This window comes from Choloepus didactylus, chromosome 20 (assembly GCF_015220235.1).
Source record: "Choloepus didactylus isolate mChoDid1 chromosome 20, mChoDid1.pri, whole genome shotgun sequence".
Taxonomy (NCBI): Eukaryota; Metazoa; Chordata; class Mammalia; order Pilosa; family Megalonychidae; genus Choloepus; species Choloepus didactylus.
In genome coordinates, this window is record NC_051326.1 from 48,488,231 (window position 1) to 48,501,110 (window position 12,880).

The window sequence follows — 12,880 nt, forward strand, 5'->3', positions numbered from 1 at the left end:
GTAGTTTGGGTTCTCTGCCTAGAAATTTATAATTTAAAGTGATTTTACTTTTTGTGAGTCTGAAAATCAGAACTACAAACAAATGACTAAACTGATAGTTTCAGGGATATAAAGAAAGGATACAAGTTTCATATTATGTTGATTGAACTTTCCGCATGTTAAAAATAAAATAATAAGACACAATCAAGTTTCCCCTTCTGACATCAAGACAATAATATACCACGTTTTCTTTTCATTGATGAGTATGGGTTTGTTTTCCATTAATAAACTTTTATTTTAGAATAATTTTAGATTTAAAGAGAAGTTGCATCTGTAGTACAGAGAATTCCTGTACCCAGTTTTCTGTAAGGTGAACATCTCATGTAATCATAGCACATTTGTTAAAAACTGATAACTTAACATTGGTACAATACTTTCAGGTAAACTACAGACATTATTAGAATTTCAGCAGTTTTTCCACTGATGTGTATACTTCTGCTCCAGAATCCAAGTCAGAATAACAAGTTGCATTTAGTGCATACGTTTTTGCATTAAGAAATGCTGTGACTTTACCAGCTTTTACCAGTTAAAAAGTCACCTAAATATTTGCCTAAATAATTGAATTCACCTCAAAACAAATTTAATACTGTTCTTTCAAATTCTTTGTTAAACTTAATTTTATATGGTTTAGTCTAACAAAGTAACACTAGAAAGAACTTGGAATTAAAAAAGAAAACATAAAAATAATTGCAAATAAACTCAGTAGCCTCAATTCGGGCTATGCAGTGAAGCACAAGTGACCTTGGATTGTGATTTATGTATCTGAGAGAGTGGTCATCAATAATCTATACTTGTTGTTACTGCTCCAAGCAGAAGTACCTCATATGTTACCATTAGAGACTGAAAAGCCAAGCAGCTCAACATCTAATTTGTATTGGTGAGGAAAGGAAAGTTTCTCAGCTTCACATCCATCTGATTCAAAAATATTCAGCTCATCTGCTGAAACTAGGCTGCATCTCCCACCCTCTTTAGGAGGAAAAAGTAAGAAGTGACAAAGTGTCCCCCGATCACATAACTGTAAGTTCTTTTAGAAATCTTAGCATGTCTTTTCTGATTAATTGATGAGGATCGCAATGCATGATTGGTCTCTGCATACAAAAATCTAAATTTAGAGAAATGTGTGAAATATATGACCAAAATTCTATGCTTGTGAGAGGAAAAACCTATTTAATACCTATTCCCTGGCAGTTTCAATTTTCACTGAGAGAAATTCTATTTTTTGAGCTCTGCAATGCGATGGATAATGTAGTACTTTTTTATTATTAATGCCTTGTTTTGCTTGTTTACTTTAAAATTCAGTGGCCAATTTTCTTTGCATTGATCTGTGTCACAAACACTGCATCATATAAATAGATTGCCTGATCTCAACTGCTCAAATTTGCCCGAAGCAAGCAATACCACCCTTTACTACCATAAACACCTTGTTTCAAAATTTGGAATGTGTTCAAACCTCTGCTCTAAGGAAAATGAATAACTAACAAATTGAAATTAATATGACACCAAGGGCAATAAAACTGCCTTATGTTCTGTCCATGGAGCCTATTCAGACATATGCTTTCCTTAATTTCTCCCTGACTTCCTGGCACAAAACATCACTTCATCTAACTTTTATATTTTTGTACTTTCTTCCTTTTTTTTAAAGCTATAATACCTTCTAAATTATATTCATATTAAGAAAATACAGAATATACTGCCTCTTTTCACAAACCTTATGTCTGCCAGATTCTGTGGAATTTAAACTGATAAATACCTTGAGTTTTGAACTGCCAAGTCTCAGTTTACCTGGTGAAATAGAAAGGGCAATGGATAATGAGTTTGATGTTTAGGGTTCTGTTCCCAGCTCTGCCATTATTCTCTCCCAACCTGAGTTTCCTTTGTGAAACTAATTGAAATTTCCTGGTTCTGTTACCAATAAATTCGAGTTTCAGTGAATCAAATGCTGCGCGAGTGGCACGGGAGACTTGAAGCGCTGCAGTGACTCTCCAACTTAGTCCTCACGAACAATTTGCACCTTGAGAGGTTTTGGCTGACTTTGTACATAATCCCAGTAAAGCTATTTAGCTTCCTTACAACTGGCCATTAAAGCCCCCAACGAGTTGATAATTACATCAGATCATTAGCGCCCTGTATGACTAATACTCGAGAAACTTCGGAAATTGGCGTGTTTTGAATCCGTTGGATCAGGCGGTTCATCCCCTTTTCTGTTGGGCCCTGGTTTAGAAGGTGTTTGCAGAAAGCCAGGCACTTTGTATGAAGTGCTTATGTTCTCAAAAGTAACTTTCCCTTCAGGTATAAGGAACTCTAGGGCATCAATTCCAGGTAAAAAGTTGGATCTGCTTAATCAAATTTTTTAATATATGATTTCTGGTATATGTCGGTTTCATTTTTCAAAGAGACTTAATGATAATTTCAATTTACCAGAGCCCTGGTTTATGATATTGTATGACTTCAGATCCATTTTTTTTTTTCATTTACAGAATTTTTAAATCCTCTAAAATATTGGGCATTAAAACTTGGCACTTAAATTGTATTAAATTTAATAAACTTTTATACCTACTATTCACTGTTCTTTTAAGAGTGTTGGTTGAGTGTAGATGCATGATCAGGTAATGGATCAAAAAGGCAAGGTCCTGGAAAATATGCTTTTCTGAAATGAGAATGTGGGGTGTTTATTTTCAAAGGTCCATTTCTTGGGAATAGGGAAAAATAAAAAGAAGTAAATAAATAAAAAAGAAGAGCTAATTATTCTCAGGGACAACTAGAAGCTATTTAAACTAAGTAAAATAAATAAACCTAAATAAAAACTAATTAAAACAGATATGTGTTTGGAGAATGCAAAATTCAACAAGTATCATTTGATTTCGGAAAACTAGTGAAAAGCTGTCAACAACTGGTTATTTCAAGTTAAAGGTTGGCCCTCCACCTCCAGCTGAAATGGAATATTGTTGGGGTGATCATATGTCTCAGTGAACCCAGGTCAGTCTCTGGTTCTCACTGCTAATAACAATCACTTTCAGTCTCACAAGTGTACCAGTTTAGAATTAAATCTTATGTTCCCTTGTCAAAGAGTGATCAGCTTATGCAGACATTGCCAAAAAAAGATAAATATGGAGGTAACTATTTTTGCCATCAAACACAAAAAAACTACTCTCCTCTCTGAAGTCTGGAAGACCTTGGGAAGGTACATAGCATTGAAGACCCAGTCAACAATTATTGTGGCAATCTGTAAAGCAAGGTTTTAATCCCCAAGAAGGAATCTCAGGATAGGTCTATAAAACACATTCATACAAAAAAATTAAAATTAAATTTTATTGCGTAGCACATCACAACAATTTTTAGAAATTGTGCAAATTAGTTGGAACTGGATCTATCGCTTGACTCAAATGAAATGTTCCAGAGAAAAAGGATCAAATCCTTTACTCTCTAGAGCACGTTGTGTTTAGCTCATTTGAGCTGAAGAAAGTACCTTCTGCAAGAGAAAATGCAACCTTTCCTGCTCCCCCAATTCTTTTCATTGAAAGCCATTTAAATCTTGGTTTTGCTATGAGCAAAAACTCTCATTCCTCCACATGTACATCTAAAGGTGCTGAAAGTGGTCACTTCTCTTCTGGAAGGAGCTTGGCCATGCTCCAGGTTCTCTTTGTCAGTGAACCTGTCTTATCATTCAAAGTTTGAAGAACTGAAAAGGAATGCTGCTAAAGTTGTTTGAAGAGTCAGAAGTACATACCTTGAAAGCTCATGGCAGGCTGTTGGGCAACGTCTGTGATTCCTGTAACACTCAGTGTGATCTGGAATAAGTTATGAGCCTCTCCAAGCCTCTGATCCCCATCTGCAGAATGGGATTTATAAAAATAGAACTTACCTTATAGATGTGCACTGAAGAATACATAAAATAATCCATAAAAGTGCTTACCACCGTGCCAAGCACATAATAAGCCCTCAATAAACATTATCTATTATTATTTGTTGCACTCAAACACAGAAGTGCATGGAATTTCAGTCCTTTGCACTATAGTTGCAATGCTGAATATTTGCTTTCCTCTGTACATCAAGTAGTCAGCTACTACGTGATGACTAATTTAACTCATATTTTCCATATTTTCAAATTCCAATCCCAGAGGTAAACATCTGATTGCCTGAGCTGATACTGTTTTTGAGCAGAATTAATGTATTTATGTCAAGTTTTCTCAGTGGCATCAAAAGACTAGAAATAGGCTGCTTATGCATCGTATGTCCAACCTGGCTGGGGAAGGTACAATCACTGGCAGGGACTTTGAACAGGACATTTCTCCTTAAAGGGACTCAGGTGTAGTAGGCCCTGCGATGGTCCAGCACAACTCCAAAGTGTTGTCAGCAGGACCTGGAGCCATGTTTACCTAATGACCTTCAGGTATCCCATAAAATCCTAAAAGGCAGTCAATAAGAAAATTAATTTCCGATAAACTTTGAAAAACAATGATCATAAACAATTAAAAATGGTGTTTGATTTAATTTAGTTTAGTTTGTTTTTTTTTTTTTTTACTGTGGAGTTTCTTCCAAGTTTTATTCTGTATTGGGGGTCTCCAAGGTGGGTATAGCAAGCAGCATTTACCATATATAATCCAGCAAGCTGTGAGGTATGAGTTAAATTGATCCCAGTGCCCAGCAGGGATAAGTTGTCAATAAAAATGCAAACATTTGCAAATTCCTTTACAGATTATAGTTTATTTTGCTGTATTTTATATGATATGATTCCTGAGATAATCCGATGAAATAGTTCAAAAGGTGTCCTTACTTTGTTGCTAAATATTATATGCATAAAAGCAGCTTTTCCATGGATGCACTTTTTGGGGGAAGTCCTTTCTTTTCTCTATGGCAATATTTATAAACAGCAGGAAGGCTGTGTTTAGGTTATCCTGGACACAGGTGAAGTATATCTGCATTTTAATGCAGCAAACATTTTGTTGAACACCTACTACTATATGACAGGTTCTGCAATGTCTACCAAGGAGACAATGATGATTAAAACAAGAATTCCGACATCAAGGAACTCAAAGTGTAGTAAGGATCCAACAAGATAATTTTAATAAATATGGTAATGCCTTTTCCTAATAGCTTTGTTAAACATGGTTTCTAGGATTGCAGTGTTCAACAACAGAAATGTACATAAATCTCACTGCACTAAGTGGAAAGATACAGAAAAAGAAAGTAAAGATGATTTTCTTGAGGGAGGGGAAGTAGAAAGTTGCTTAGGAAAAGGACAAAAGCCACTGATAAGGCACAAGTGGATGTTCCTTGATCTAATGCTTTTTCCATTCTAAATGTGGACACTACAGCATTTAATATGATATAAATGTAGAACCTAGCATTTTATAGACTCACTTTCAAAGTCTTGGGTATTTTATATAAAAGTTTAAATATAAGAGGAGAAAAACATTCTGTTGATGGAGGAAGGGTATGAAAAAAGTCCAAATCAAGGAATCATGAAGGCAATGCTTTCTCCCTGAAGACTGTGATGTTCTGGGGCTGACTGTCAGTGATCCTTGGTCCTTGGCTTGTCACATGGCAAGGCGCATGGTGGCATCTCCTGGTCTCTCCCTTCTCTCCTGGGTTCTGTTGATGTTCAGCTTCTGGCTGCTCCCTCTGTGACTTTCTCTTTCTCTGTCTTAGTTTCATTCTGCTTATAAAAGATTCCAATAATAGGATTAAGATCCATGGTGACTGAGGTGGGTCACACCTTAACTAAAGTCACCTCATCCAAAGGTCCTGCTTACAATGGGTTCACACCCAGAAGAATGGATTAGATTTAAGAACATGTTTAAACAGCTTCAAACCACCACAGCCTCTAACCATAGTTGACAGTATCAGATGGATGGCTTTTTCAGAGACAAGATCTCAGAGCTTGCCTTATTGTTTTTATAAATATTTATGGACATTTATTGTGATATAACTCAGAGGAAATAGAAATACATTTTAATTTTTGTTGATAAATTGAGCAGCCACATCTACATGTATCTGCTTCTTCATTTGAGTTTTGCTTTGCAAATTAAGGTCATGGGTAAATAAAATAGTAAACATATTTACTCAGTTTAAGAGTTATATATAACTTTAGTCAAAATTCTTTCCTAAGAGATTGTGGATTGTGTTCACTGTATTTATGCTAAAACATTTTAAAAATACGTTTAAAATACAGAATGGAGGAAGGATTTTTGGTTGTTGTTGTTGTTTTATTTTTTAAAATAGTTGCTTTTCCCAAATATGACTTATTAGCCCTGTTCATTTCAAATGGAAAAGCAGCTGGAAAGGCAAAGAGAAACTTCATGAGTGAGATCTCCTCATTAATGAAGCTGAATTGAACTAGAAAGCCAATTAGTAGATGTCTCATTCTATCTTGGTGCTTCTCAATGTAGCAGTTTATTTCTGGAGGAACCGTGTCATTGACATTTGCTGGATGGTTTAAGTTCCTCTTTCAGACCCAAGTTTGAACCATTTGCAACATTTAGATCCAGACCGATACATAGACCCAGCCTGTAATTACATTTCACAGGGAATTCAGTTTTAAAGTAACTATGTTAAAGTATACTGCCTATAGTTATTCTTCCTGGCCCTTGTTTCCATAATTTGTTTTAAAGCTTACTTACCCTGAAAAAAAAAAAAGTAATAAATACAGCCAAAGAAACTTCCTTGAGGATTCATTCATGCTTTATTTAGTTGTAAACCACGAATCTCTACATTTGAGTTGGAAATCATTGATTTAAAAGAATCCTAGTATATCTGAATCTAAATGTAAAAGCTTGCTTTTTTTCTTCAATGTTGTATTGTGGCTCTGGAGTCCTTTTCTTAATTTGATGTGTTTTCATTTGGTCGAAATGTAGGTAACTTTTGCCTTAGCCATGAGATTGCTGTTACTCAAGTGTTTATAATTAGTATGCCATAACAAAGGCAAAATACCCTCTTACTGGGCATCTGAAAATACGACTAAGTTTCAGGAAAGAACTGGTGGCCTAAGGAGCACTGGAGGACTAGATGAAGGGGGTGAGAATGTGACAGAAGTACTTGAAATGAGCCGTATATATGTATTGTGAAACATAAGTTACATTTCTTTCTGTTTTATGACAAAACTAAAAATCACAAGCTTTTCACCAAAATATAGGAATTATCAACACACACTAGTATTTTGCTGTGCTTCATTTGTTCCTCAAATTCCTTAACTCTTCTTCAGTCACTCAATAGTTTGGCCATGGTTTTGCCATGATCCTTGTACATTCTTGATCATTTAAATTATTTGAAAGCAATATAAAAGCAAAGAAACAAGCAAACATAAAACCCAGCAAGTTCCCTGTGGCAGTCTCTCACTATCAATACCCAACAGCTACAGCTCTTTTTGTTTCTCCCTCTACCTCTCTCATTCATTCTCTCTCTCTTTTTCTCTCTCTCTCTTTTTCTCTCTCTCTTCTCTTTCCTCTCTCCTCTCTCTCCTCTCTCTCCTCTCTCCTCTCTCTCTCTCTCTCTCTCTCTCTCTCTCTCTCTCTCTCTCTCTCTCTCTCTCTCTCTCCTCCTCTCCCCTCCTTCTCCCCTCTTTCTTCATCTCCTTTGTAATTCCTCAGAGTGACATTTTCACCTTTGTTACAAGAGAAAAGGACTATACCTTACTTTAATAACATATTCCTTCCACCCATCATTTCCTGTAAATGTTATCTGTCATCTCTTTCTCCTTCCAATTAAAGGTACTCCTGAAACTTCCTAACTAGAGTTTCTTTCATTAACTTAATATTCCTAATAATTTCTGAAGAAGATGATTCACCACTATCCCCTTTCTGTTTTCTCAGAGTCATTATAAGGAAATTCTTTTGATAATTATGGTTTTGACAACATGATGAAAAAAGTAAGGTCATTTTTACATAGTTTGGTACCTTGCTTTTACTTTTAAAAGAGTAAAAAGACCCAGGATTAGTCTAGGAAATAATCTTCAAGATGCAGTAAACCTGTGAAAATTGAATTAGTCCCACATGCATTTACCAATAGCACCATATTTAAGGAACCCAGATGTTAATCTAAATTTTATGCGTCTATCCAAAATTGTCTGTTGACAATTTAGCTTCTCAGATCACTGAAACATGAAGACCTCATTATCCTCAAGAAAGCATGTGGTTTCATAATTTGAATTTTTGAATGTAAATATAAATTTGTTCACTACATCAATATAGCACCTCACAGTTTATAGAGCTCTTGAATATAGTAGTATTTATGAAACACATTTAGATGCCCTCATACATACAAATACATACCACCTAATGCTGATAGATAGGCTGTGGGTATGAGTGAATTAGAGTCAAGAGTGATTCCTATGGGGTGAATGGTATTGCCATTTATTGAATAGGGCATGAGGGAAGAGCTCAGGTGGCTGGGAATAAATCAGCAATTTAGTTTTGGATATTTCTAAGTTTGAAATGTCAAAAGATAATACATGCGAGATTTTTATACCAGCCATGGAAAATATCTAGGCTTGTGATACAAAGTTTGGAGGCATCAGTGTGTAGATGGTCCCTAATGCTATGAGACTGAATAAGTTCTGAAGTCCAACTAACTGGATTCCTCATGATTAACAAGATAAAGAAGCCACCTGTTTCTACTGAATCTGGGTGATTTCCATTTTTTTCCATTGGTTATCAATATCATTAATACATGGGGAAAAAATGAAAATGTGAAGGCAATAGGTTTATAAATAAATACAAATTCAGTCCAAAAGTTAGATTGAATTGACTTGTTCAATACACTTACTGATGTCTCCAGACACTTTTTAAATTTCTGGCAACCTAAACTGCCATTTCTAAACCTCTCTTGTAAAATGAGAATAAAATTAATGGCTACTTGTGAAGGCTGTTTTGAGATTCAAATGAGATGATTAATTTGGAAATTCTCCTTATTGATAAAATGCTAAAAGTGTAACTTATTTATTTTGCACTGAACTGTGAGCTTCTCAGCATTGTATCCATTCTTGCATCCATTACATCTAGCATCATGCATAGCATAAAGAAGATGCTCTTTAATTATTGATTGAATCTAAAAAATAAATATTGGAAACGTATTAAAGATTGGTGTCTCACATATTTTAGAAATGTTATCAAAAGTGCTTTTTGTTTCTTATTTGTTTGAAGAGTAAGCCAGCAAATTTCAAACCATTTTGTGGCTTAAAAGCTTAAGTCAACTCGAAGCAAATTCCACAATAAAGCAAAAGGCAGGCTACTTAAGAGGGTTTTGGGCATTTGCAGTTTAAAGGAAAAGGTGAAAAAAGAGCATGTGCAGGACTCCTGCAATCCAGGTGCAGACAGAGACGTGAAGCCTATACCTGGTCTACTCTTTACCCAGGTTGCTGGACAGTGATGTCCAAGGATGAGTTGGGTGCACTACATAAGCAGTGAGATGTTGATTCATCATCTCCCAGAGTTTTGTAAAGATTTTCAAGAGTTAATGTCAGTAAAGTTAGCAATGGCAACTGTGATGATTAAGTTCAGGTTATAGCATCCAATGTTTAGTCAAGCAAGCCCTGGTCTGATTGTTACTCGGAGGGTGTTTTGTGGATTTAAATCATTAGTCTGTTGATTGCATCTATGGCTGATGACATCTACAAACAGCAAAGTAGATGGCCTTGGGCAGTGAGAGAAGTCTCATCTAGTCAGTTGAAATCCTTAAAGGGAAAAAGGATGATTTCAGCGGTCAGAAAGAATTTCTATCTCTACTTCAGCCAGCCATCTTCTGGTGAATTCATCAAAACCTTCACTGGAGATCCCAACTTTTAGCCTGCCCACTGGAATTTGAAATTACCAATCCCCATAGTCATATGAGCTAATTCCTACACTAAATTTCTTAAAATTTACATATTATTATTGTAAATGTAATATACACACATTAGACAGGTAGGTAGGTAGGTAGATAGACAGACAGACACACAGACAGATAGACAGATAGATAGATAGAAAGATAGATAGATAGATAACCTGTCAATAATGTTTCTCTGGAGAACTGTGACTAATACAGATTTTAGTAGCAAGAGGGTTATTGAAAACAGAATTTATGGATGAGATTTCTGAGTAGGCTCTGAGGTTGTAGAAATTGGTTCTCTAATCAGATTAGATTAAAGGGCATTAATGACTGTTTCCAATGCTCAGGATGGCACTAATAGTTTATGATGTGAATTGACAGCAGAGATATGCAAAATATCATCATTAGATAATGTCTGTCAAATGTTTACTAGAAAGACCCTTCTTGTTGACAATGTATTTGAAACCTTAAGAGCATTTTCAGAGTTAAAAAGTAAAAATATATTGGTTGCTTGTTCCTAAATATGCTGGATATTCCCAGCTTAAACACTGCTTGAAAGACATAAGAGTTTCTGCATGCACCCTGAAAGAAACTATTTTTTCTTAGAGTCCCAGAATTGATATTTCTGAAAACCAGACTATAGTCTGATTGGGCAAGTAGCCAAATTAAAACATAAATTGAACATCCAACCTTGCAGGTTGTCAGCTGTTGAAGTGAGAGCATTGACTGGGAAGGAAATGGACCCTGAAAATTGGAACAGGGACATATGGTCTGGTAATGATGATAGTAGGGATATTGAAAGCCTAGATTCTGCTGAGTCTTCTTTGAGGATAAAACTGTATTGATGTACCCTGAGGAATCAGTCACCCAACCTCCAGTATACTCTGAGGAATCAGCCGTCTCTTCTCCACCTGAAGAGATTAACCCTACTATGCCTAATAAATGTGTAACTGCTTCTCCTGAGGAAATAGCCCTCACGTCTCCATTTGAAGAGATTAACCCTATTTCACCAGATAAACCTGCCATAGAATGTCCTGAGGTAGCTGGCTTGCAAGACACTTCTAATTCCTCTCATGACCCACCTCCACCACTGACCCTCCTTTCCTCTGGACCTATAACTAGACTCAAGTCCCAACATATCCCAAAAGGTGAGGTACAAAGTTTGACCTATGTGGAGCTGGGCTGCAAGCCATGATTTTTCCAATTTATTTAGACAGAAATCAGGAAAATACATTTGGGAATGGATATTAAGGATGTGGGATAATGAATGATAGAAGGAACACAAAGTTAGATGAGGCTAAATTTATTAATGTGGGCCCACTAAGCAGAGATTCTGGATTCAATGTTGTAGCTTGAAAGGTGTGAAAAGGGCTCTAATAGTTTGTTCGGGTGTTTGCTTGAAACATGGACCAAAGGCAACCTACGTTGCCTGAAGTCAAAGCACTAGAACTCTCCTGGTATAATGTAGATAAAGGGATCCAAAGGCTTAGAGAGATTGGAATGTTAGAATAGAGTTATCATTTAAAATCTGCTCACCACTCCAAGAATATCCAGAGGATACACCTTTCTCCAGGGCTGTGAGGACTACATTTATGAGAGCAGCTCCATCATCCCTTAAGAGTGGTCAGTCTTCTCTGCAGGCAAGATACTTCTGTGGGAACTGCTGCCACGGAGGATTAAACACAATGGGGATGATCATATCCAGGGTTGACAGAAGCCAAGGGGTAGCAAGTAATCATCAAAGACTACCGTGGCTACCATGATGGACAGCAGACTCAAAGCAGTAATCAGATTAGTCTGACTCACAGACACCTGTATCATCATGGGGTACATAGAATTAAACTAGAAGGGCAGTCTACTAAATACTTACTTGATCTATAAAAACAGAAGAGTTATAAGACAAGTGGACAAAAGTCTAACTTGAGTCACAAAAACAGATCACACTCTGTCAAATCAATTCCTAGACTGGAAAGAGTTTACAGACCCAGAACCTCTTCAATGAAGGGAAGGCCAGCTTCCCTTGGAGAAGGACCCTGCTACACTGTGAAAAATGTGCACTGTTAATCTTTCCCCAGCCTTCCCTAAATGGACCTACAGCCTTTTAAAAGGATGACTGTTCATTGTGGAAAAGGAAATGATCAGATATTTCAGGGATTATTAGACACTAGCTGTGATCTGACATTAATTACAGGGGACTGAAAACATTGCTGTGGTCTACCAGTCAGAAGAGGAGCTTATGGAGATCAGGTGACCACTGGAGTTTTAGCTGAGATCCATCTCACAGTGGTGGGTCCTTTGGGTCCCAAAACCCATTCTATGGTTATTTTCCCAGTTGGGCATGCATCATTGCAATAGAAATAATCAGCAAGTGGCAGAATCCCCACATTGGCTCCCTGAGCCATGGAGAGAAGGCTATTATGGTGGGAAATGCCAAGCAGAAGACACTAGAACTGCCTCTACCTAGCAAAATAGTAAAGCAAAAATTATACCACATTCCTGGAATGACTGCAGGGATTAGTGCTACCATAAAGCACTTGGAAGATGCAGGAGTGGTGATTCCTACTACATCTCCATTTAATATTCCTATTTGACTTGTGCATAAAGCAAATGGATCTTGCAGGATGACAGTGGGTTATCATAAACTTAATCAAGTGGTGACTCTAACAGTAGCTGCTGTTCCAGATGTGGTATCATTACTTGAGCAAATCAGCAGATTCCTTTATACCTGTAATGCAGCTGTTGATGTGGCAAATTCTTTTTTCTTGATACTTGTTGATAAAGACCACCAGAAACAGTTTGCTTTCACCTGGAAAATCCAACAAAAGACCTTCACTTTCTTACCTTAGAGATACATCAATTCTCCAGTCCATGTCACAATCTAGTCCGCAGGAATTTTGGTCAGTTTTACCTTCTGCAGGACATCACATTGGTCCATTATGTTGACAATATCATGTTGACTGGACCTAGAGAGCAAGAAGTAGCAAATACTCTGGACATATTTGTAAGGTGTTTGCATGTCAGAGGGTGGGAGACAAATCTA

The 12,880-nt window shown here is 36.6% G+C and overlaps 1 protein-coding gene across 4 annotated transcripts in view; it reads left to right on the forward strand.

Moving 5' to 3' along the window:
• SNTG2 (syntrophin gamma 2) overlaps nucleotides 1–12,880 on the forward strand; it is a 509,625-nt gene that overhangs the window by 372,679 nt on the left and 124,066 nt on the right. The window lies entirely within an intron of this gene.